Genomic DNA, 26,289 nt, shown 5'->3' on the forward strand with positions numbered 1-26,289 from the left:
TTTCATTTTAAGATATTTTAATCACAAATTAAATGGTTGTATTGGCCTTTGGATGGTTAAACCAATGACCTTTTGGCACTTCAAAATCTTTAAAATACCTTTATATGTAGCAAAATATAATTAAAACCTTTTGGATTCAATAAAAGTGATCTAGTTGTACTACCTTATATTCTTTGGATGCCATATCTTTGTTTTTTATTATTAGTAAGGCCTCTGGACAAAAAAAATGACACGTCACATCAATGACCCATTACTGTGTGATCATTCAAGGCAGCTGATTTCCTACACCACCCTACTGTCTCTTTTGTCTCACATAATAAAATAATTTCTCAAATAAATAATTCATATCCATTTATTTATTAATTTGGCTAGAAGCCTTGTAATGAGCAGGTAAAAAAGTACATTCAGCCAGTCGTTATAGCTAAATAAACCCCTTCATTATGATACAAGACCACTTTATTATTTTTTAATTTTGCAACAATGACTGGCTAATAACTGTACATTATCCATTTTTTTAACTGATAAAAAAAGCTCCGGGCTCACACCATGTTCCCTCAAATTGATCTATATATGCAGAAAGTCTTAACCTTGGACAATCACATCGGTAATAAGCACTTGGTAAGAATACAATGACTTTATAAATACACTTTCAGTGATGTTCCTAATGGAATGCAATTACCATTCTTTATGCTAACTGCATATCCAAGATACATAATCATGCTTCATTAGTGCCAAAGATAATCAGTCTATCGTTTCTCTATGCGGCTCTCCTACGCACTTAAGAGGAATGTACCGTTTACTTTCATAAAGGTCAAGAGACTTTACCAACTCACTTCTTTTTACTGACAAGAGCAGAAAATTTCCACTTTCCCACTAAATTTGTTTCAATTTCATCATTTATGCAAAAGCTGAAGTCTAGATTTTGTGTGTGGGTGCCAAGCTTTTGATGTGTGATGACCTTAGAACACATCCAAGATATTGCTCTACTCTGTCTGTATCCATCAAATTTGAATGAATAGAATAGAATAGAATAGAATAGAATAGAATAGAATAGAATAGAATAGAATAGAATAGAATAGAATGTGTGGTCAAAAAAGGCAAAGCACATTTCCTCAAAAATAGTTCTTTCTTGTTTGTCCAATTTAGCTAATTGAAAAATCTTACCAACCCCAAATGCTTGATTGGTAGTGTATATGTCAAGTTTATTTAATTTAGTACTCTACTAAATTTAAGATGTGTGCCTCAAGCACCATATGTCGCATAATATCAATGTTTCTATAATAGCTTTTATAAATACATTCTGGCCATGTCCACACAGCAGCAGAATTCGGTTGTCAGTCCTGTATTTGAGTCCTTAATACGGTTATGTTCACACACAGTATGGTTATTAACGGGAGTGACAATCGCATTCTATAACTGAACTCACACCCATAAATTTTCAGGACTCACAACCACATTCTCAGAAAATTTGCGCTGTGTGAACAGAACCGCACTGGACAACTAGTTGTCTGTCACATCTAGGGTTGCCACCCATCTTCTGAAATACGAAATCACCCTGTATTTACAGGTAAAATTATGCGATTTGTCCCGTATTTGACATAGCTGAATAAACACATAAGGATTTTGCAGTGTGGAGAATACTAATAGCAAATATAAAGAAATAAATTTCACAATAAGTAGCAGAGAAGCTCATTTGTGCGGCCACCGAGTTTCGAGAACATGCGCCGTAAACCTGCACGTTTTTTTTTAAAAAACATGTCGAGCTCACATCCGCTTTTTGAACGCAAGAGTCTCTCCAGATATAGGGCTGAATAGGAAAAAAAGGTATCAGTGGGTCTGTTCAGTAACTAATGATGAACTTAAGGTGAACTGCACACTTTGCAGAGAAGCATTCCAGTTGCTCAGACTTAAAGCAGCATGCAGTGACAGACAAATCTGTGCATCATCTAAAGTTAGCCTATTGTTGTTGTTTTGTTTTGTTTTTTTGTTTTTTTTTTAAAGAAATTGGATAATATATTAATAAAATATTCCATACAATATCAGAGGTTGGCAGACAGATGCCAATTATTATATTAATTAGCCTATATAATTATTATATTTAGACATTAGACCAACTAATTAATAGATTATAGCCTAACAAATGTTATTAATTTATCATTTAGCTAGGCTACTGTATATTAATCATATATAATAAATGATCCTGTCATATACAGTTTGACATTTAAAAAAAAATGATAAAAATGGGACAAATACTTACATAATAATCTCATCCTGTGAAGAATAGTCAAAAAAGTGATTTTATTTACTCTCCCTCAAGTAGGCTAGTCCCTATCACATCATACAGTGCAAGTGTGCAACCTATGCTAAGGGGTTTCGTGTGTGTGTGTGGTTTCACTTTCGGTAACTTACAGCGACGGATATATGAGCTGTGTGTCATCTGAAGGTTTTAGATCCAGTCACTGTTTTCCACCGGAGTCGCTCTCATCAGTTTCTTATTCTATGCGCGACTCAAATGCCGTGTCATGCGTGAGACGCTGCAAAGAAGGACGTGAGACGCGAGTGCAATGGTTAAATGTGTCCGGCGAGTGCATGATTACATTGAAGCTGCTGTCGGTTAATGAAGATTTTTGATGGATGAACTCGCGGCTCAATTGGACTCTGTCGTGTCAAAAGTGATAAGGGTTATCCACCTTATTCCTACGCCCCATGACACTTTGAGCGAATCACGGGTGTAACTTTAAGCTGTAAACAGTCAGTGAAAGGCTCACTCTATGAACGCAATAATGCGTTTTTTTTTTTTTTTTTACAATGAGATGACATTATTCTACTCACCCTTCAACCAACGAACATTAAAAGGACATTTAGAAGTGTAAAAGCATCAACAAGGTACTTTCAAAAGACCATAAAAAAACGTGATTCTTCCCACAGCAATAACGGATATAACTATAGTGATATATATCTTTATTATGTAATATACAGTACAGTCCAAAAGTTTGGAACCACTAAGATTTTTAATGTTTTTAAAAGAAGTTTCGTCTGCTCACCAAGGCTACATTTATTTAATTAAAAATACATTAAAAACAGTAATATTGTGAAATATTATTACAATTTAAAATAACTGTTTTCTATTTAAATATATTTGACAAAGTAATTTATTCCTGTGATGCAAAGCTGAATTTTCAGCATCGTTACTCCAGTCTTCAGTGTCACATGATCCTTCAGAAATCATTCTAATATGCTGATCTGCTGCTCAATAAACATTTATGATTATTTTCAATGTTGAAAACAGTTGTGTACTTTTTTTTTTTTTCAGGATTCCTTGATGAATAGAAAGTTCAAAAGAACAGCATTTATCTGAAATACAAAGCTTCTGTAGCATTATACACTACCGTTCAAAAGTTTGGGGTCAGTAAGAATTTTTATTTTTATTTTTTTGAAAAGAAATTAAAGAAATGAATACTTTTATTCAGCAAGGATGCAATAAATCAATCAAAAGTGGCAGTAAAGACATTTATAATGTTACAAAAGATTAGATTTCAGATAAACACTGTTCTTTTGAACTTTCTATTCATCAAATAATCTTGAAAAAAAATATTGTACACAAATATTTTGTACAACTGTACACATTAAATGTTTCTTGAGCAGCAGATCAGCATATTAGAATGATTTCTGAAGGATCATGTGACTGAAGACTGGAGTAATGATGCTGAAAATTCAGCTTTGCATCACAGGAATAAATTACTTTGTGAAATATATTCAAATAGAAAACAGTTATTTTAAATTGTAATAATATTTCACAATATTACTGTTTTTACTGTATTTTTAATTAAATAAATGTAGCCTTGGTGAGCAGACGAAACTTCTTTTAAAAACATTAAAAATCTTAGTGGTTCCAAACTTTTGGACTGTAGTGTACATTGCCTTAATAAAAAATGTTAATGAACTTCAGCAGTGCGTGATACTATTTCAAAGTGATTTCAGTTATTTTCACAGATAATACATTGGATTTACCTGTGAAAACAAACCTGGAAAGAGACATGAGGATTTGAGGAGAAAAATGAGAGATTCTTCATGCATTCCAGTGAATTATTAATAGGACAGATCTTAAATCAAGAGAACAGACCACAAATGTGCAATATATGTTGTCCTTTTTCATACTATTACATTGGAATGCAAAGGGACAAAATAAAATTATCATGAGGATAGAAAGCAGCGACTGAAGAGCTCTTGCCATAGATATTCTTATTATAACGTCACGTTAAAATACCAAGCGTTATGCTGTTCTCATGATGTCTGAAAATAAAACATGAAAGAAAAATTGACAGCTCATACAGTCAAACTGACGGGTAAGCTTTATTTGTAAAGCAACCTTATGATTTGAAATGATTAGTTTCAGTCTTTTTAAATGGAAGTTCCCCAAACCGGAAGTTCCACCCATAATTCAAAACGCAGTAGGCTCGTCAGGATAAGGTGGATATGTTTTATGGATTTCGCCATCTTTGAAATTACTTTGAAGAATACGGGCTTGACTCTTGTTGCACGTTCATACAGACAGTATTCAAGACGCTGCTGTGAGATGCTGTTTGAACAAGACATTCGAGACTCGCACACCTGTAAGTAAATGCGGTTGTCAATCCCAAAAAGTGACAGTGTAAACCTGGCCTCTGTTTTCTCAAGCTTACCTAAAGTTTCAACACTAACCATCATTTTTATCCTCATTCGTCTCCACTTTATTTCACCGGGTGGCCAACATCACCCTTGTCATCATTACACAGCTAATAATGGCTCATTCATAGAACACTTAACTCCTATCCTGCCCTTGTCTGAGACTACTGGAGTTTCACCCTCAATAAATCTACTTGAGAACTAATTAAAGCCTCTTTAACTTTGGCTGGGTCTTGAAACAATAATTCACACATGCTCACACACATAAATATCACACAGGGCACCTGCTGCCAGCGAGGTCAATGAGTTCTGGTGTTTTGTGTTATGGAAGAGGTCTAAAAGGTCACAGTGGTATTGCCACAGCACTATATGTAGATTTAGGTCAAAAGCACACCTCACCAAACATTTGACAAGAGGAACTCGATTTTGTGAAAGTGTGAGAAACCAAATCGTTCGACACTCCATTCAACACCCTTGTTTCAGTATTACTAACGGGCTTGTCTGTGATTTACATGAACATGACAGACATGGACAGACAGAGAGACAAGGAGAGAGAAAACGGCAAAAAGCTGGTGACTAGAGTGAGAAACGACAAAAACAGACAGATTTAGAAATGAGAGGACAGGAAGAAGGGATTTTTCTTTATTCTTTCATTGGGGCTTTCCAGTTCAGCCACATGCAGATATATGACTGGTGACCTCGGGGTCTGCACGCAAAAGGCTTGATACAGTACTTCCCAAACTTTTTTTGCCCCATCATTACACTTTTACCTTTAACAAAGCCATGTTTTTACTTCTGGTTGGGAATAACTGACATAGTAGACACATATTTGGCTGTACAGTTTTAAGATAAGATCTAATTGGTCCAGACAGTGGAGATAGCATGGAATCCTATGCATGGTGATGAAGTTAATTAGAACTTTGCATCGATTGGGAATGTGCCGGTTCGATGCAGATATCCCATAATGCCTCTGGAAGCCTTGACCGACATCCTGACTGAGCTCTTTTGTGCTGAATACACAACTAAGTGTTATCTGAGCTCACTTCAGTCATACTTCAGACACGCTTATCAGATTAAAGTCAACACGACCGCACGGTTTCACAACCAGCAGACACAGCAGACGTAATAAGGATATTCTACGTATATATGATATACCGATAACCATTCTATGACTTCACTGCAGATTTAGGTCAAATGTTTTTTCCTTTTCTTGTTTTTGAACTATGATTGCATGCATATAGATAAATATGTTCACTTGGCAACCAGCCGAGATAAAATAAGCTTAAGTTTTTTTTTTACATTATATTTTATTTTATTTCTGTTCATGTTTATTTTATTTAAAGTAATGAAAATGTTTTTATGGTTTATTTAGTTAACAATAGCCTCAGATCATTCTAGATTAATATATATTTTTAAATATATATATACATATATATACATTATATATATATATATATATATATATATATATATATATATATATATATATATATATATATATATATATATATATATATATATATATATATATATATATATATATATATATATATAAAATTTTAAGTGGTCATCATTCTAATAAAAAGTGAAATATACTACAACTTTACAAGATATTACAATCCTATAAAGGGGGCAAAAATTATCTCCAAAAATGTTACTTTTCAGGAAATGGAAAAAACACTGCATTTTTTTAAATAATTAAACACCACTTTGTCAATGTTGATATTGTGGCTTTATATGTGTTCAAGTGTGTTCATATGTCATTATTAGCATAATACAAGGTTTTTGACCAGCAATTTTTGGCAAGTTTCAGACATGTGCGTTTTGTCCATCATTAGAATGGCCACATCTGAGACAGTATAACGTTTACTGTATCTATGTCGTGCTTTGTTTTTTTTCTGTCATTTGGCCAAAATCCCATGTTATTGAGACAAAGTGCTACGCACTGGCTATTTAAAACTAGACAAATGCTAGACACCAAGAACAATAACTATAAAGATAAATATAATGATAACTATATTTGCATCCACACCAACGAACGATAACGGTCCGTTTATTCTAAGCTCACACGCTGCGGTTTCAAAGTGTGTACAACATGTTTTTGCTGTTCTTGTTGCACTTACACAGCTTTGACCAGCAGATGTCCTCAGCATGCTATGTTTCAAGTGAATAACTAGTGTAATCGATCTAATCTAACAGTGAATTTAGCTGACAATGTAAATACTGTATAACGGAATAAAAACAATGCCTAGTCTTTTTCACTGCAACTTCAAAGGAGGCAAGACAATGTTGTCAAAACTACCCAGTAAACATTGGTCCGACAGCAACGTCGTGTCCCTGGCCAAAACTAGTTGTGGTAAGACGGCATGAATCGGTAAAAATTTATAACACAAAACATTTCATAAAAATGCATTTAGATACATTTGTACATGTATACAGTTCTCTGGGGTTGCATGTATAATTGTTACTTTGACGTTATCTTATTAATTAATTATTACAAATTGAACTACATGTAGCTAAAAGTCAAAGACATCCATTCATATTTAATTTTGGAGCTATTTTTCAACCATGACGGGACGTGTTGTAGGGACGTCTTTTCAACTGTCATTAAACGTCCAAATGTAGCGCTGGATACCTGAGGTAATTTTATGTTACACAGTTTGCTAGCCTGGCATAATGATCTCGTTAATACTTCTCACTATCTAGCCCGAGGGTATGACCAAAGTTTACTTTAAAAGGGGGTTCGACTTATCAAACAGTGATGGCTTTTTCTGGCCCTCTGCGATTAACTTCTCCGCAATGTCGTCTGCCATTTCAAATGCGCAAGCCCTTGAATTAGAATGGATTCTGATTGGCTGTTTTAACGTTTGCTTCTCTATATCGTTCTCATTATAGCTGTGGTGTGGACATGAATTTTAGAACTATATCATTATCGTTCTTGGTGTGAATGGGCCTTAAGACACTCTTCTCCATTTCTCAAATACATAACATCTTAGCCTTTATATAGTGTTTCTTGAGTAAAGAAAATGCTGTACTTATTCAAAGAACCAGAACCATCTTTATTAATGTAAGGATGGTGTGTGAGGAAAGTTCAAGGTAAAAGTATGAAGACATGTCTGTGTTCATTATGCCCAGCTCAATCTCTAAATGGATTCAAGTGCCTCTTGCTCAGGCAGAAATCAATAGTATTGTCTGCTTGTGCTACACCCCTGGGGAGAGAAAAAGCAAATGCATCATCCCTTTCTCTCTCTCTTTCCTGGAGTACGCAGAGACATTGTTAATTATTCATGACTGAGACTGCCAGCTGTGTGTGTGAGTGCGACTTATTCATAATGGAAAATGTAGAAGGGGCATGGTTTTGCTTGAATTATTGTACAGCTGGGGTAGACAGAAGCCCAGATCCCATCATCATCAATCTCTCACGAACCCTACCGCCTGAGGATCTGCATGTTGCAGACATATCGCACAGTAAAAATAACAAAAGCGACAACAAAATATTACACATTGACAATATCACTGACCCTCAGACCCTCAAGTGCTTTCTATAACTAGTCTTTTCTCACAAAAACCCTCTTTGAATTTATCAATACTAAACACAAAAGAGGTTAGCCATCCAGGAAAAACAATCAGTAAAAAAAAACACAATGTCTACCTGACTTCTGCTCAAGATAGGTGGCGTTTATCTCCGCTATAATATGAAACACTCAGGTTGTACCATCAGGACACTCGGAGGTCACATTCTGGGATGTGCTGTTCACAGAGGATTGATTCACACTCATTACAGCATATCTCAACTCTTTCAATGGGTGCAGGTTGCTTACAATTATATAAATAAATATAAACAAGAAGTGATTATATAATATATTATTAAAATACTTAAAGAATAAAGCACATATATTTTTTTAAAAATATAATTAATCAGCAAAAAGCAAATTTCAAACTTCTCAAACATTTACATTTTTAAATTCTAGTTGATTAAATAAGCCACACATTCATAAAATCAGTTACTCCTGTCAGAAAAGCCTTCACAACAGAAAGCATGTGGTCTGATGAAAGCATCGTTACCTCTGAATGATGTCACAGCAGAACCATGTCAGTGCAAGGGATGATGGGATAGTCTGGAAATTCCAATTACAAACAAAAGCATTCCAACGAAATAAAAAATACTCATGTTGTTTTAAATCTACATAACCTAACTTTGAACTCAGGCCACTGCAAGCACAATGACACAAGTGTGGTGGCATCTGTGGAGCTGATCGTTTCTGTGTATGTGAGTGCAGGGGAGGGGGGTCACGCATACCGGAGTATTTTGAGCTGAGGTTGATTAAATGTAGCTTGTATGAATCATGACTTCCCACATTGCAGGTCACAAAGCAGCATGAGTCATGAGCAAGTCTTATATGGTAACAGACAGGGCACACACACTCTCACTATGTTATGCCTGAATGGGTGCATATCTCTGCTGCTCATCTGCAAAAATTACACCCTGAATCAGAGAACTAATCTAAAACTATCTAACCCAACTGCCTCAAGAATCGAAGTAAATTGCAATTAAAAGAAATCAATGTTTTTATGAAAACAGTCAGCTATAACCATGTTCACAAAAAGGTGTGACCCTCGAATAATCCTGTTCACACACAGCTTACAGAAGCGAAGTCAAACACCTTTTATATTCTTGTGAAAACAATGAAAATTGCCTATTAGATGCAATTCTCTTTCAAACTGTGGAACTGAATCTTGCAAATTTAAAGGAGTCAGTTTGTTTACAGAAAACAGTTCTCACTCCTTTATAAACAAACCGTGTGTGAACAGAATTGTATTTAGCAAACATGACAAACAAACAAACTAACTAACTAACTTCAAATTTAAAAGACTGATAACTGTATTCTGGTGCTTTGTGAATGTAGCCACTGTAAGTTAACATTTCATGCATCCATATATAGTCAAGTTTGAGCTGACAGAAAGGCTGTGAACACATTCTCAGAGAAAAACAGGTATTCCAATGTTTTAAACACAGAGAGAATCATAACATCCTGGAACGATGATCCTCAAACACCTCGAGCAAATTCTTTACGTTTCCAGACACACACACACACACACACACACACACACACACACACACACACACACACACACACACACACACACACACACACACACACACACACACACACACACACACACACACACACACACACACACACACACACACACACACACACACACACACACACACACACACACACACACACACAAAAATGATTGCTTCAGTGTCAATCATCGAATGAATTATTGCAGATGCCCTTTGGAGATTTTTACCCAAGACATCACAGATATGACTTATATAAGTACAAAATGCATGCATTTACATACTTGTAAATATATTCACACATAGAGACAATATCACACACCATCGAAACAGCCTGACCACTGCTGAAACAACTAACCCAGATAACTAACTGGTGGTTAGACCCGTTAGAAGACCGTTTTAGAAAATGGGATGCACATCTGCATCACTGGAAGAATTTAATTACACATAGCAAATTCATATTAGAGTTGCCAGGATTTTATTTTGCACAAACCTCAAACCAACAGAGGCTGATGGAAAGTCTCCCCATAGGAAAGAAGTGACACTTAGCACCACCCACATCTGCACTCTCAGGGTAAGTGTTTTACAAACTGTGTCATGTGTGTCTTTGATAATGCAAGTCTAAATTAAATATGAATTTTTTCACAGATTATATATGTGCAATTTAGTATTGCAAGACTCTCTTTGAGCATACCTTCTTTTATCTGAGTGTCTGTTTGTGTCTGTTTAAACTGCGTCTCTCATGTCAGGAATAGATTTCTCCTTTATTTTTGATGGAAAAATTGACGACCAGAGTTCACGGATCACCTTTGAGTCACTACAGTGGCTGTTTTTTCATTGACAAAGTAGCTTGTTCCTTTTCTGCAAACCTGTCATGTATTCATTCAAAGCACTTTTCATTCAAAATAGAACTATATGCTGAGGTTGTCAAACTTTACATTACTATAGTACTCCAAATACAACTACATGCTGTTTACCCTTGAGTAAAATGCTCTCTGCATGTGTTAGAGAAGTTACACAGTAGAAATAGAGAATGGACACCCTCAGGATCAGATAACGTGTTGGCAGCCTGAGTGACAAAATGCTAAGAGCTAATATAAGCACACAGAGATGTGCATTTGTTTGCGCGTGTCATATGCGCACGTAAGACATGTAGTAGGTTTCCAAAACAACGGTGATTCTCCGTTCATAGGTCTCAGCTGCTGAGAGATGTGACAAATATAGCAAAATAAAGGTGTGAAAGTATGATTCCTTCGAAAATGACAGAGAAGACAGAAATATGGACTGGGCCTGAGTGAGTCTCAGACTATCAGGGGCCACAAAAGCCTCAGACCACATGGCCCAAAACTGCCAAAGGAAGCTAAACGCACATAGCACAGGTCTTCTCTGCACATACAGTGCAAGCTGATCACTAGGGCCCCCAGATGCTATTTATAGGTGTCTAATGTTAGCCTACCAAAACATACATTTCCTTTTTTTAATAGCTAAACTCATTGTCTGTCTGTCTATCTATCTGCTTGTCTGTGTCCATCCATCCATCCATTGTTTTTGAAGTCTTTTATAATTAATAATTACTTAAAGGATTAGTTCACTTTCAAATAAATTTTCCTGATAATTTACTCACCCCTATGTCATCCAAGATGTCCATGTCCTTCTTTCTTTAGTCGAAAAGAAATTTGATGAAAACATTCCAGGATTATTCTCCTTATAATGGACTTCAATGGCCTCCAAATGGTTGAAGGTCAAAATTACAGTTTCAGTGCAGCTTCAAAGGACTTTAAATGATACCAGACGAGGAATAAGGGTCTTATCTAGCGAAACGATTGGTCATTTTCTAAAAAAAAAAAAAAAAAACACCTTCCAAGTGGTTCCGCCAAAACCACACTTTCATATTCTTCAAAAAGCTGATGCTGTATGTCCTATGCCTTCCCTATTCAACTTCACAAAAAGCTGCATTGAAACTATAATTTTGACCTTCAACCATTTGGAGGCCATTGAAGTCCACTATAAGGAGAATAATCCTGGAATGATTTCATCAAAAACCTACATTTCTTTTCAGCTGAAGAAAGAAGGACATGGAGATCTTGGATGACATGGGGGTAAGTACATTATATTTGAAAGTGAACTAATCCTTTAATATGTTTCTTAGAATCTCAGTTTTTTTAATTCTACGTCCCTGCATTCAAATTCAAATTGCATTCAGTTTGGTACCACAGTTAAAACTGAGAAACTTAAAAAGACATTTGGGTGGTGCTGCAGAGGTCTAGACATTGTGAGAAATCACCAATATTTTAAGACAATATTATTGCCATTATCATCATCATCTTGTTATAATCCATGAAGTCATAACCCATGTATTTTCCCCTCTAAATGGCTGTGTATTTGTCTGGGTGCGTGAGTGCGCATACTCTCCTTCAGATAAATCATTTTTAAAGGTTATGATCCCAAGTGTGCGCAACTGAGACTAGTTGTGGGTTTTCGGGTTAAACACATATAAAGTTGACTAAGAACGAGAGGACAAATATTTCTCTCTCTCAAACACACACACACACACACACACACACACACACACACACACACACACACACACACACACACACACACACACACACACACACACACACACACACACACACACACACACACACACACACACACACACACACACACACACACACACACACACACACTAACACACACACACACATAAACATACAGTGGAAATATTCAGATCAGCTTGAACCTGTAGAGTGTATAACTGATGTCAGACTGTGGGAGGTTTCTGCCCACTGCTTGCTTTGTGCTGGTGACAGGGTTTCCTTTATCAGCCATCTGACATTTGGGATGTGGGATTCATACTGTTGACCTATTCGAATATTATCCGTTAACTGTTTTTTACAAGGCTTCCACAAAACTCAGCACTTTAGTTATAGAGATGCTCTAAAAATGCCAGAGATCTGCTTCTTTTTCTTGCACACTGACATCCACCTACACACATACGCACTTGGTAAGCCCTGTTTTGTGTCAATAAAGATGTAGCATCTGTTTTCATACTGATTATGCCGCAGAATTTTGCTAGCCTATGTAGGGTCACCGGCAGCACTGAGGGATCAATACGAATCTTGCAGAATATTGATTCCATCATGATTAAAACACTGAATCTTAACACGGTGTGTAGCCTGGGAGAACAGCAATGCAGATATTTCTGAATTCCATCAGTAATGATACAGCGCAGGGATGTGGGGCGCATTAACACATACATCCGCATGAAGGGCCCAAAGGGTCCCTCGGGGAGTGCACTGGCCAGTTGAACTGTACAGCTATTGTCTTAACCCACTGCTGCTCCACATTGACTTTATGTGCGTTTAATTTACTGTAAGTGCCTACAGAGGTTGACAAGTGTAGAAAGTGTAGAACAGAGCAATGTGAAAAGCCAGATATCTGCAATATCCTTAAGTTTGTTGTCCTGAAAATGTGTTTCTTCCACAGCATTCAGCGCAGGCTCTCTCTGCAGATACCCATTCTGCACAATGCAAACCTGCCCTCAATTGGAGGACAAATATATTTGTATATTTTGAGTCTGGCTTAGTGGTTAAACATCTAGGCTTTTAATGGAATGATTGTAAATCTGAACCCAACAATATGTGATGTATAAATTCTATCACCACTGAGCAGGGTGTAGATTGAAATCCCAAAATTCTTTTCAAAACTACATTTGTGAAATTGGTTTCAATCATTTTGCTGTAAAATGATTCTTGTATAGATTCGATCATCTCAAATCATGCTAGAGAACATGGACATCAGGTTTGACACAAACTTGTCGAGTTAATGTGTAAAAATGTTGTATTTAACTAGAAATATTTTCACTCACATGTTTTGGACCCCACTCTGTACATTACACGATGAAGAAAAATTCACAAAGATGACTTTTAAGAAAGAGATGGATTTATAAGAAAGAAGAAATAGTATCTTATTCATAAAGTAATAATGATATTACCTGTGATCATACATTTCCAAACAACAGAAGAAAAATCACACTAGAATGATTCAGCTCGGGCCTGGGTTAGTCATTCAGTGGCAGGTTAAACACTGAGGGAATTAAACGCATACGAAATCTGTCATCTGAATGACTCAGTACTACAGTGAAGACAGGTAAAAATGAGCCCCTCTTTGGAAACCACATTTTCCATTGTTAGTAAGAAGCTTTCGAAAAACTACCAGCTTTCATTTGACTAAATGAAACCACTTCTTGAAACAGAGCTTAAAGGAATAGTTCACCCAAAAATGAAAGTTGCCATCATTTACCATCCCTCAAGCAATTCCAAAACTTTATGACTGTATTTCTACTGTAAAACACAAAAGAATATATTTTGAAAAATGTCCCACTGCTTTTTTTATTCCATACAATAGAAGCCAATAGACCATTTAGGTATTTGCAAAAAGCGGGGACATGTTTTTGTGGATGAAACCATCCTGGTGACAGAAAATGAGATGCAGCTACAGGACGGAGTAATGGGCGTGCCGAAAGGTTGCTACAACAGAAACTGACCCCTAACCCTACCTCATACCCTGACAGACAGCTTTCGCAACCAATGATAAAGACCTTTCTCCGAGCCCTATACCTTTCGGGCACGCCCATTACTCCAACAGATACCCACACTTGGAAAATGACAGTTCTACAGTAACAGTCTATGGAAGCCACAGAATAAAAGGCCGAAAAAAGATAATTCTGAGTTTAAATCTTACAATTCTGAGAAGAAAATCTGAATTAAGAGATATAAACTAAATATTCTTCCCGTTTCCTCAGTTGATATCCGACAGTTTTCTCAGAAACGTGCAATTACAAGATATAAAGTCAAAATTTGGAGATATAAAAAAAGGCAGAATTCTTAAATAAAAATGTTATAGGTTTAACACCATAACATTAGTACATCATGTCCCCTATGAAATGCATATGTGAATATTATGTAGACCTATTGTTTACATCAAATTCTTGCTTTAATAGGTTTCATAAGTCCAGTCTGTCCGGTTAATGGCTTGCAACCTTAGCTTCAAATGGCTTCGACCATTCTGTATTCTGTAAAAATAAAGGCCATCTTTTTTCATTCTGATTCTGACATCCAAAAGCACAACAAGACATCGTGTCTCTTATTCCATGAATTTCTCCTGTTTTCCTCCACTTGTTACCACTGTTTTTCTATCACCACAATGAGGATGCATGACAAACAATTATCATGAGAGAAAAGAAATAGAGAAAGGAAAAAGTCCCTTCTGAACCAAGTGTAGTAATGGCCCTTGCTAGTTTCTTCTCTTAGTAAAAACGCTCACGGAAGCCCTTTCTATTTGCAGACAGGCCACGCTGCAGTTCAGCAGCCTGAAATGACATGTCTGAAACTGCCTGGTCTGGTCCGGCTTGGTTGGACTGGTCTGGTCTTGGTTCAGTTCTCAAAATGCGAGGGCCGGTGCGTGCCGCTAGCCACGGATGCGGTTTAGCATCAATAAGCGTTTTGGCCCGTCTGTAGTGTTACTACTCCCACACGTTGGACACAAGCCTCCAAGTCTGCGTGCATCTCTGAGGCAGCGAGCGAGAGGGACTCATGTATCCAACAGTGCCTGACCGAGGTCAACCTCCCACAGGCCGCAAATGACTCCCTGTAGCCCTGGGCAGACGGGCCCGCCTAGGCCAGCGGCGTAGATCCACGCTTGTTTGTTTATGAAGGAAGCAGCGCACTAATTCCCGCTCTGCGTAAGTGCCTATTTTTAGCTCCTTTAATCCTTCAATGGATTTATAATGGCTCAGACTGTAGAGATGAAGAAAAAAAACATCAATAACAAGGAAAAAGAATGAGAAGGATAAAAAAAGATGATGTCAGAGGTTTTTATGTGACCTTTCATTATATTCTGGGTGAAAATATCCACCTGGAACCTGGATTTCCAGTATTTTCCAGTGTCATGTTTAGGTGCCATATTTGGATTTATAGTCTAACATATAACTATTCCAGGGATGATTACTAAGTACATAGACAGGACATGGTACATGGTAATCCACACTGGACATGAATTTGTCCACCACAAGGAGAAGAAAATAAATCAGCATCCTCTCCGTCTGTGTGTCATCCCGTCTGGCCCGTTTGTGACTCCATTTAACTATGGAGATACAGAGTGAAACGAAGAGACTGTGAAAGCTGGCTCTTTATTAAACAGGGATGTGAATTCCCACACTAATGTGTATCATGTTCAGGAAAGAATTATGAATCCAACTCAACTCTCAGATGATATTATGAAACATTCTATGCAAGAAAACACATTCTTTAATTATAAACTGCTTAAGAAATCACTTCTTAAAGGGGCACTCAATTTTTACAGCAAAAAGGTTTAGATGGACTTAGATCAGGATCGAAATCAATCATCATCTCATTTCCGCAATCAGATTTCTCTCTGCGAGTCTATAATTTCCATTTAGTTGACTATTGCTTCTGACTTGCTGAAATTGAAGAACTGTTTTGACACATCCACAGCCACAATCATTTCACAACACTCTGCTCTCCCAGCATGTGTGTGGTCATACAGCTGTGCCACTCAATCTGTTCAATGTTTGCTCAGACCTCGTATGGACCGCGGCCATTGATTCCTTTAGTTGCATGTGTGCAATACATTCTGTTTGATCGACGCCTCACATTAAAGTCAATGGGAAATGAACACTAATAATATGCACAATTAGTCACATGGCATATACGGCTCAGGTGAAAACACCTAGATGTGGAAATTGCAAAGATGTCTTCTTACCACAAGCATCCAGGTTTGCATGCAGCACTTGAGTAACTTTCACTGAAATGAATGTGAATGCTAACCTCCTTGGATTTACTAGTACCAACAGTGATGTACCGATGTACAGATTTTGCTCAGATTGAATAAGAATGCTCAGTACAGACATATTCAGCTCTGAATGAATCACCACACATCAAGCTGTGCCTCTCATACTGTAATCATTGAGCCTGATAAAAGCCTTTTCACAGCCCTCCACCTGCCAGCGATCTCGAGTGATGACTCACCAGGCATCCATCACCTCACTGCGGAGTGACTCAGTTACTGCAAACTTGCAGGTCATTTAAGGAGAGCGCTGACGCACTGCACCGTCTGAAAACACCAAAACTACAGCCTCAACCACCGAGCCAGTGTAACCTATGAAACTTTACAACAACAAAATAAGTTTCCTGTTTACATTGGTGCACTCAGTATCACTCCAGTTGCATAGGGTGCCATTGTGTAGCATGCTTAGCAGCAACCTTCAGGCTAGATTGCATATCTGTTCATGAAAAATAGGCATAATTTCAAAATATCTTGGTGTGTGTATATTATATATATGAAGACTTCAGATGCAAAAGCCTTTAAGTGCCATCTGAAATTGTCTAAAATGAGCATTTTTATCAAGCTCATATGTTTATGTTCAGTTATTTCACTTTAATGGCAATGAAAATGACCTATTAATTGGCATTAAAGTGAAATTGCTGAACCTAAACATATGATCTTGTAAAAATGCTCATTTTAGAAGAAAATTTCATGTGGCACTTAAAGGCTTTTGCATCTGAAGTCTTCATATATAGTCATGGTTCGGTACAGCAGGGGGAAGAAAACTAAACATAGCTCTTTTTTATTATTATTAAACTGTGTTTTTTTTTTTAAACAAATGTGTCTGTGTTTAAATAAATAAAATGATAATACATGTTCTTATGGATGAAAAAAATCTTGCTGTAAATTATATAGGGAGCCCTTACTTACTCATTACTATAATACTAAAGGTTACAATTAACAACAGAGCCCAAATTATTAAATTCAGATGTTATTTATTTTTAGATATAATAATCAACACTCAAAGTGCACATAAGGCAGGTTTTGCATTAACTTCTAAATCTAAAGTTAAAGTTAAAATATAATTATTTACACAGTGGCTGTCATAACCTGTTAGTAATGTCTTGATTATTTAATATATGTTTTAATAAATTTGTCATGAAAACAAGTTAAGTAAATATAATGAATAGGCTAATATAGTGCATTTATAGTGCTCCTCAGTTCATTTCTCTAGTGAACCAACATACTGTAGACACTAAGGGTACGTTTACACGACAACAATATAGTTAAAATGGAGAAGTTTTTTCTTTGAGTTTTCCACGTACAGACGACACCATTGTCAAAACGATCCCTATTTATACGAATCTGTGAAAATGACTAAAAAACGTTTCCATTGTTGCCATTGTTGTGTAAATGAACAGCCAAAATGCCTGAGGCCAATATAATGCTAAGTGAGATATTATTCTCAAGATGTTTTAATGATATCTTTCAGCAGATAAAACACTGGTGAGAGAAGGTAAACACATCAATCGATCGTCTCTTCTTCTTCTACGCTTTTTACTGGTAGCAAACAGCATTGCATTACCGCGCATGCCCCCTTCTAGATTGGAGTATTGCTTGCCTGTGACTGACTGTATTCGTCATGTAACTGCATGAACCGAACCGTGACGTCCGTAATGTAAGGTTTGGGAGGAATACATGTACCACCCCAGCAATATATTATATATATATATATATATATATATATATATATATATATATATATATATATATATATATATATATATATATATATATATACACACGCATTTATACGCAGTTCTATGGTGATCTACTATAAAAATAAAATAAATGAGCATTCACAGTTTAATATTGTTAAAAATAACTTGAAGTTGAGGGGAAACTGAGGGAAATCATTTGGGGTAAGTTAAGTAAAATAAAATAGCTAAAAAAGTAAAGTTCACTTGGTTTGACATTGTCTACGCAGCTATTTTAGGTACTTTAAGTGTTGCTTAGGTGTCCAAATACTTTCTGGATCCACTGTACATATTAGTAAGTAACTATTTCAATATGCACCGTGTGGTCCCTGCATACTCCACAAACCCACACGCATACTTGAGATGAAAGCATACACCTTTCAAGTCAGTGCCACATGTAAAAAATATGTGAGTTTTCTGAACTTTGTACCAAAACTCAAAGCAAAGACAACACCTTAGGGGAGAAGTCTACAGAACGATAATCCTCTTTTCAACTTTATGTGGAGAAATCCCCTCTTCCTAAGCTCTCGAGGCGGTGCTGTCCCCTTTAAGAGGGGAAAATGACAGGTTGAGGAGGGTAGACGGGGGCAGGGGGTTAGAGACGAGACGAGGAAAGAGATTGTGAGGGGTCCGACAGATAATTGGGACCACAGCTCTCGTTCAAAGGGCTTCATAAACTCCACGCACACCTACCGATAGTCTTTCGTAAACATGCTCATGAGTACATGGAAAAATGCTGCCGTGGTTGTACGTAGAAATAATGCCACATATGAACATGCACGCACACCCACATGCAGAACACACATGTGACACACACTAACTGAGCAGACGTGGTTGAAAAGAGGGTGTAAAACCTAAGCAAAAAAAAAAATAAAAATTGCATGCACACAATCTTCAAATGCATTAACAGACTAAACAAACAGCATCACAAATTCTTACCACATTGTTCTGATTCATATATTCTTTAAAGCACCCATAATTCAAACGTCTCTTACTCTGAACACACACACACTCACTTAAATACACAAGCATGGCACAGAACACAAAGAATGTTCTGAAATGTGTGTGCTACTTCCTCTGAGTCATAATTTTTCAGTGGGTGCCAGAGATGAGTCATAGAATGTTCCACAAGCCCAATAGTACAGACTCGCTAGAAACGCCTGAATGACTTCCAAACACACTATTCATATTCTGTCCACATTTAGGTAAACAAACCACATTTGCGCTGCTATTATTTACTGAATGAATAAACAGTCTATAATAACATACAATAAGCGTCTCCTCAGGTGTAAAGGCACCTTAAGTAACCCGTCTTTCCTCCAGTGCATCAGTCTTTGTTCTACACGCTTCAAAATGTCAAGAGTAGAGGTGAGCAGGGCTAGATATATCAGTGGGTAAGATGTGTCGCCTGCATAATTATGCAAACAGTCCATAATATTTGGTGTGACACCATATATTTCTCATATTATTTAGGAAAAAGCATATGTACAGTAACATTCACAATTTTAAAAAGTCCTGAAAAAAATATTTAAGATATATTTAAATAGAAAACAGTTATTTTTCGCAATTTTACTGTGTTTTTGATCAAATAAATGCAGAATAGGTGAATATAAGAGACATACTGACTGTATAGCTCTAAAAATATTAAAATAAAAAGAATCTATATTTTTTATATGTAAAATTAATTTTGTGCAGAAGCAAACTTATCATCCCTCAATATATTAAGTTTTCACATATTAATCAACACTGTAAAAAATGTCAATGTTATGGTAAAAAAAACTGTAAGAAAAGATTTATCTTAAATTTACAGTAAAATACCGTATTTCATTAACCAATATAACGTTAATTTATCATCCTATTAAAGAACTAATATCTGTTTTGTATCTTTATAATACACTGACAACCAGCACAGTGGTGATGAGAGTCACACGATGAATCAAAGCTCATCACAAGCAGTATTACTAATATATAGAAGGTGTCATTCACACAAACACTAAACACCATTGTGGTAACACATATGAAATTTAAAAATGCAATAAACATTAATTTAACAACATTAGATGTAACATAAAACCCTAATGTACATAGCTGATTAGAAAAAACTAAGAATAAGCAGTTATTTTGACGAAAATATACATTAAATGTGAAGTTTCACATTATGGGAATGTCAATTTACATTTTTTTTTTTACAAGTACTTGTTATTTTCACTTCAAAAAACTGTACATTTAACAGTATTTTACTGTAAAATTACATTAAATGTATGGTTAGATCTATTACAGTTATTCCCCATATTGTAGGGAAACCAATTTACTGTTTTTCACTATTGCATTTTTACAGTCTTTTATCATTAAAATCACAGTTTTTTTAATCATTCAACTTATGACTGAATCATAAGTTGAATCACGAATGATTCAACTTACCCCTTGATATGATATTATACTTTAGGTTTTCTTTCATAATTTCAGGTAATAAAAAAATAAATTAAAAAAAAATTTTATATATATATATATGGTAAAAATGATGGTATATGCTTATACCACTACACATTCAACGACAGTCAGTTTCAGTTTTAAGTCGGTGATGAACACAGAGAAAATTCAACATTAGTACTTTAATTCCCTCCATCCGCTGTCTTTGAAATTCAATTCCATCTGAGAAATTAATTGGCTTTGCAATGAAAATGAGAAATGTATTGTTAAATGCTGAGATTTGAATAAGGAGGCTTAGCAAACATGCATCACATCAAAGGAAGTTCAATTACAGCGGGCCTCTCTTGTGTAACCGAAATGTGGGAGTAACTGATGAGAAGGGCGTGGCAGAGAGGGGTCCCGCTCATTGTGTATTCAGTCATTCTCCCTAGACGGCTTCAGTCATGGAAGGGCTTTCCGAACATGCTGAGAGGGAAGCGCCCACATCATTGTACGAATTATCCAGACAGCTGTGCAAAAATATGCCCGGTCCGCAGACATTCTCACACTTACACGAGCATGTGATAATATACAACATGATCTCATTTGGTTTGGTTGAAGTGGGGCACAGAGGACAGCATCCTGTGAACAGACTGTGATCACATGGCTGATGTCAGACTCTCGCTCACGACTCTGTTGATTGTGGCTGTGTGATACCCTGTTCTATACTGTATATTTTTAGATATATTTTGCTCAACTGGGTAAATGACAAATGACAAGTAACTAAAAATCCAACCATGGTCCATTATAAGGTTTCCAGCAAAGGCTGTTAAGTTTTTGTCTTTTGCCATTTGATAGAATCCATGATGCCAAATTATTCGGAAAATCTTAGAAATACACTCTTTGGCTTTACATGGTTTGGAAAATCGTTTACCATTTTCAAGAAAGGTTGCAATTTCATTACTTTAAATATGTTATGCAGTGTAACCATCCAAAAATTGAAAAAAAGTTCTTAAAACTTTGTGTACACATCTTAAAATATCATTATATATATTATATAATGATATATATATATATATAAATAATGATATTTTAAGATGTGTACACAAAGTTTTAAGAACTTTTTTTCAATTTTTCATTAAAAATATATTAATTTGTGTTCCGAAGACAAACAAAGGTCTTACAGGTTTGGGAGGACATGAGGGTGAGTACTTAATGATAGAAATTTCAGCAAAAGCTACATTCTCAGCAGCCTTTACTTCAGTCTTCAGTGTCTCATGATCTTTCAGAAATCATTCTTATGCTGATTTGCTACTCAAGGAACATTTCTTATGATAATCAATGTTGAAAATAGTTGTGTTTTTTAATATTTTTGTGAAAACAATGACATTTTTTAAAGAAAAGAAAATTCAAAAGAACAGCATTTATTTGAAACACGAAATCAGGTCATGTAAGATCAATTTAGTGCCTCCTTGCTGAATAAAAGTATTAATTTCTTTAAAAAAAACAAAAAAACTATCTTACAAACCTCAAACTTTTTAACTGTACTGTATATATATCACTGTATACATCTCATTTGGCTTGCCAGGAGTGATTCAGGAAAGGACCAACATGCCGCAACCGCTCACATGCCGATAATGTGGCGAAAGTAAATCACGATCTACCACTTTTGTCCCCGACAAAGACATCCCTGCGTCAGGAGGATTTGCCAATGGGTACTACTACAGTTTCTCAGCAGAGGTTGAGCCACTCGACTCCAGAAGAAGGCAAAAGAAAGGATTAGCATTTGAAGCCCTGCAACACAAAGCGTGGGTACCCGGCTCGTGAAACGAGAGAGTGCCTCTTCCGTCACATTTATTGTTACCATGTGAGCCTCAAAGGAATTAGAGCCATTCATCAAACCTCCAGAGCCACTACCCATGTGCCGACGTTTGAAGTGCGGTCAACTTTGCCAGGCTATTCAGTTGTCGCAGGGCCACAGAAAAGGTATAATATAGAACGTGAAAGGGGTCCTTTGTCTTTTGTCCCCCAATGTATGGGGATTGTTTTCTTAACGTCTGCTAAAAAAAAGAAAAAGCTCTTCAGGCAGACAGACACCTTATGATTGAGGACACATTCCTGGAACAGTCCAAACTAAACATGGAATATTTATCTAGTCTTTCAAGGGAAAATGGGGGGTTCTTGTAGGTCTTATATGGTGAAGGTACAGGTGCTGTTGTGAGCATTAGGAGGTGGTAATCTCTACTGATGGAGAGGGATTATTCAGACTCAGTCTGATTTATTGTTTCCTTTATTGGGTTAGTCTGCAGTGCAAGATGCCATCAGCGTCTTCCAGCAAGCTCTATTCTTTCTTGCAGTGATAAATATTGATTTACAGTCACAACACTTATGAGACTTTATGCTGTACTGTCACTAAGAGGTGGTGTGCACCTTCTTCGGATGTCCAAAGGAAGGAGGCTGTCAATAAACCCATGGATAGCAACAATAAATTCACCTCGTATACAACAGCTAGGGGAGGCAGAAGTCAAAATGTTTATTTTATGATTCAATAAATTGCCGCACAAAAACCTCACGACCATCAATCAACGTCCAAAAGCTCTGAGATCATCATTTTAACTGTGATCAAAATGCTGACCTCTCATTTGCGACATCTTCGGTAGCCTGAACACCAGAGGTGGGACTCTAGTGCAATTTCCATACCAGCATTTTAGTTGCCATTATCAATATCAGTAAAATTTCAAGAGTTTTGATAGCAATATGCTATTGAACACACTTTATTAGTTATGCATGATATATATAGAGTATACATATTACATTATAGCATTGCTTCAAGCTTTTTCCAGTGTATTTAAAACATATTTTTTCAGTGTTTAGTAATGTGACCAATCACAGAAAGCCATTTGTAATGGATAATCACACACATTTAAATAAGCAAATGGTGCAGAAGATATGAGCTCAAAAAATTACTGTTTTAATCATACAGCATAATTTTGTTAATCTTCAAATCCAGACTTAAAACACATCTTTTTACCTATGCATTTGCTGATTGAGCACTGTGCTATGTCCGAACTGTTTGCACTTTATTTATACGTATTATCTTTTTATTCTTTAAATTCTTTTCCTGTTTTTATTTCATTTTTAATGTATTTTTATATCTTTTATGTATCATCATGATTCTGACTTTTAATGCATTTTAAATCCAAATAGCAAAATTCTCTGTTTTTACTGTTATTTCTATTCCTTATGTTCTATTTTTATTCTTCTTCTTTATGTAAAGCACTTTGAATTACCATTGTGTATGAAATGTGCTATACAAATAAAATTGCCTTGCCTTGCCTTACATTGATTCATTTTAACATAATAGACAATTAGGCTGCATGTAGTTTTTTTTTTAGCATTGACCAAAGTACTTTTCACATCCCTAAACTCTTAAAAATAAAAGGTTCTTTATTGGCATCCGGGTCAAAACAGCCTTTAAAATCCAGGAACATTTCCATCGCAAAAATGTTCTCTTCACAATAAGACAAAAAATGGTTCTTTTAAGAACGGATCACAGAAAGGTTCTTTGGAGAACCCAAAATGATTCTTCTATGGCATCGCCTTGAAAACCTCCTTTTGGAACCCTTTAGGAGTTAGGCGAGACCGAAAATAAGGTAAGCAAGTACACATTTCAGCAAGCATGCAAACTCTCACAATGCCATGAGTCACTGAGAGCCTGCAGGGCCCATCAATGGCTGTCAGTGTCCTACGGGTCTCTCAGTGTCTGAACATGGAGGGGATGGAGGGGGGGAGGAAGGTGCTGGAAACACAATAGAGCACCACGATCTCAGTGCCTGATATTGATGTCATAGTGCGCGTCTCCACATTATCTCTGCTATTGATGAGTCTGATCTCAGCCTGAGGGAGAAGTGTAGTAATCGTGTGGTCTCTCTTTTGGCTTACATCACTATAGCACTTGCCTTGGTGACCCTGACTTTCAGCAGTCCATTAATTAAAGCATAGCAAATGTAATTCAAGCAGAGTGGAGACAACAGTAAGGTCACAATATATCAAAACATGAAAATCGACAATTGTGCAAAGCACCAACAAGACACCACCACCGCATGTACAAGTAAATATATACGCCGTGCTAAATGCATTAAAGACATCAGAATTGAAATGGGACACACAATGAAGTGCAACTTCATTGAAAATCAAAACAAAACAAGCCTTTTGATGATATTCAGTATATATTGTATATATATTTACCCTGAAATGACTTAAAAGGGTGATTTATCCGACAGATTGATTAAAGGAACAATTATTTAAGTTAAAAATGTTAAATAACCAAAACTACTGTTCAAAAGTGTGGGGTTGGTAAGATTTTTGAAAAAAAAAAAAAAAATCCCTTAAGCTCACCAATACTGCATTTATTTGATCAAAAATACAGCTATATTATGAAATATTTTTACAATTTAAAATAACTTTTTGATATTTTAATATATTTTAAAATTTAATTTATTCCTGTGATGACAAAGCTGAATTTTCAGCATCATTACTGCAGTCTTCAGTGTCACATGATTCTTCAGAAATCATTCTAATTATGCTGATTTGCTTTTGAACAGTTGTGTATATATATAAAATGATCAAGGCATGTTTTCCATACAGTATTTTTCACCAAATAAAAAATGTATTTCATATATGTGCCAGTATAACCGAATATACTACAACATGTACAGTATCAAAATTTATATTTTAACTAAAACTATTTTTGCATTATAACAGAATTTTTGAATCAAAGTTTTGAATCAATTCATTGAAACAGTTTGACTGAATTCATGGAATGCAACAAATTTAATTGAATCAAATTTTCCAACTCAAACAACATTACTACAACTGAAACTTGAATCAGAGATGCAATTAAATCTCTGTCTTTTCATTCATATGTTTAAATTGCAAGGCAAGGAAGGAATCGCACTACTTTAGGAAACTTAATAAAAAGCACATCAAAATGACTTAGGCATTCAGAATGTTGCTGAATTTTACATCACCAGCAAAATCATCCCTAATACAACATAAATATTCAATACATCACCCGGCCCTAATATGAATACAGTACAACATGTTTATCTACTCCTGTGCATTGAAAAAAAATGACTCACGATCTAAGATAGCAAAATACGCGGTAGGCCTCAATGATGGAAACTTTGAGTCGGCCACTGTAACATTTAATGAAATTAAAAGAGGAAAGGAATCAAAGAAACGTGGGCTGGGTCTCTCCCTCAGTATTTCCATAAAGGGAAGCAAAAAAAATGTCTTTTCTGTATCATCATCTTCATCTCAACTGGTGATCTTTTATCTGCGAAAACATGTCAGGAAAGAATCTGATTAAACAAGAGAGTAATTTCACCCTTTTTGTGGTTTAAAGAGTGTATTGATGATTGAGTGCTGTATTTTTGCTGCCTCTCTTGTCCATTAGAGAGCCAATAAACACAGACATGACTGGAAGCTCTCTGTGAGTGGCTTTCCCGCTACAGGATC

General features: G+C 36.1%; 1 protein-coding gene across 5 annotated transcripts in view; it reads right to left on the minus strand.

The window, feature by feature from the left end:
• bach2b (BTB and CNC homology 1, basic leucine zipper transcription factor 2b) overlaps positions 1 to 26,289 on the minus strand; it is a 110,120-nt gene that overhangs the window by 47,720 nt on the left and 36,111 nt on the right. Inside the window, exons 1-2 of one of the 5 annotated variants that reach the window (XM_067383751.1) lie at positions 8,731 to 9,140; positions 8,318 to 8,415 (exon numbers count right to left, since the gene is read on the minus strand). The exons of 3 other annotated variants lie outside the window; for them this stretch is intronic. The gene's annotated coding sequence lies outside the window, so the exon portion shown is untranslated. Of the gene's footprint in view, positions 1 to 8,317; positions 8,416 to 8,730; positions 9,141 to 26,289 lie in introns of those variants that run through there. One more of the 5 variants, XM_067383750.1, reaches the window with a different exon arrangement.

The sequence above is a fragment of the Chanodichthys erythropterus genome, chromosome 4 (assembly GCF_024489055.1).
Source record: "Chanodichthys erythropterus isolate Z2021 chromosome 4, ASM2448905v1, whole genome shotgun sequence".
Taxonomy (NCBI): domain Eukaryota; kingdom Metazoa; phylum Chordata; class Actinopteri; order Cypriniformes; family Xenocyprididae; genus Chanodichthys; species Chanodichthys erythropterus.